Source organism: Pteropus medius, unplaced genomic scaffold (assembly GCF_902729225.1).
Source record: "Pteropus medius unplaced genomic scaffold, Ma_sr-lr_union100, whole genome shotgun sequence".
NCBI lineage: Eukaryota > Metazoa > Chordata > Mammalia > Chiroptera > Pteropodidae > Pteropus > Pteropus medius.
The window spans coordinates 3181300-3183290 of NW_024344241.1; positions in this window are offsets into that span (position 1 = coordinate 3181300).

The window sequence follows — 1991 nt, forward strand, 5'->3', positions numbered from 1 at the left end:
TGTTCTGCAGTTATCTGTCCTAAGCTAGACTAGTTTCTTTAGGTCAGGGACAGTGTCTATTCATTCAAGGATCATTCCCCCACCCGACCCTTATCCTGATGGGTTTTTGCATAGTGCTGAGCACAATAAATGTCTATTGAATTTAACAGAATGTCAGAGTCATGTCTGATGGCTTTTAAAGTCGCACTGTAATGTGTTCAGTGTATCTGACTTGGAATAGTGGTATTCTTTATTGTTCTAGTCTTGAAGCTATGAGGCTGTCTCTTTTAGCTATTTTCAATCCAGCTATTGCTTGGAAGAAGGCATGATTGGTTGTGACCATTCAATACAGCTAGGGCCTGCTTCATAGGCATGTGACTTGTGGAGTTGCACAAGGCCTTACATTCAGAAGGTCTTGGATGTTGCCATCCTAAAATTCTTAATAATTTTATCCTCGAAGCCATGTTTTGCGAGTGAAGTCCAAAGGGATGGTGGAGCATGTGTGTGAGCAGAGGAGATACATGTAATACTGTGTCTACACTTTCCTGCTGCCCTATTCACATGTAGCATTCACGATGTCCCATGAGCATAGAACCAGTGGACCTAAGATGCAAGACTCAAAGTGAGCACAAAGCAAGTGTCTCATGTCCACAACTGAGTAAACTGAGGGGAGAGGGCAAGTAAGGGGAAGAAATGGGGAGAGAGGAGAATGGGCCACAATTTTGATTAGAACCAAGCCATGCTTTGACTATGGAAAGAAGGCAATGGTATTCTAATAAGCACCAACTACCAAGGAATTCTATCACATCCTTTCTCATTCATGTTATTTCCCTGTATTAGCTAAATGCTTATGCTGAAAATGACTACATAAAGAAAAGAAAGAGATAGGGTAACCCACAGTTCCTTTCCTTCTGGTTCGTCCTTATTTATCAGTAAGCTGAAGATAGAAAGTATTGGTAGGATGAGCCCATATGGAGAGGTGAAATAAACAAAATTTGGTTAATTTTTTTTCAGTTTGGTCAATTTTATTCAGTGTTTCCAATGTTCTGATAAGGATAAAATATGTATGCATACATGAGCTACAAAATAAAAATTGTATAATTTCAGTGATTCTGCATACAAGGTGAATGTTCTTATATTTGCATTTAAAATGGTCATTGCACAATATAGAGACAAATGGAAAGATTTAAACACATTCATACATAAAAATGTTTGTTCAAAAAGAAATGAAAAATAAATAAACTTAAAAAATACTGTGCAATGAGCCAAATTTGGTGTGTTGGTAAGCATATAAAATAAAATCCTTAAATAAATACGAAGAAATATCTGTAAGGTGAGCTGCTTCTCTGTTAGAATGTGCCAGGCTATGGAAATACAAAGATAAAAGTCATTGTCCTTGCCCAAGGACTTCACAGATTAGCAGGGTATTCAGGCAAGCAACTCAACCATCAGAGAAAAGGGCTAGTGAGAGCTCTGAACATCTAGCTGCATGTGGGTTGGGAGCAAAGAAGGCAGGCATCTAAGTGTGAGCCTGCATGGTATCTCATTTAACCCTGACCACCAGCCGCCCTCTCCCATGGTGCATGGCACACAGTAGGCATTCAAGAATCAGAGGAATGAATCTGATTCAGGGTAGTTTTCTGGAGGAAGTGACTTCTTAACTGAAAGTTCAGTGCCTGGGCTTGTGGACATCTCAGTTTCCCAATTAACCTCCAAACATCCTAATTATGCTGTGATTGGAATTACCAAGGAGAGGCCTAGGGGAAACAATATTTCCAAGAACGTCTCCTCTTAGGATGGCAGTATTTGTGTTCAATATCCATGAAAAAAAGAAACATCGGAGCCCAATCTTGCCTTAGGTGTAATTCTAATTCATAAGAACAGTGTTTAATATTGCTAAATTTGCTAAAATTCATGGCTGAAAAATAGAAAAGTTTCACATATTCCTTATGTAGGTATATTTTCTTTCCTCATATTATAAACTCATCCTTGTAAACTATTCTTTTTTTTTT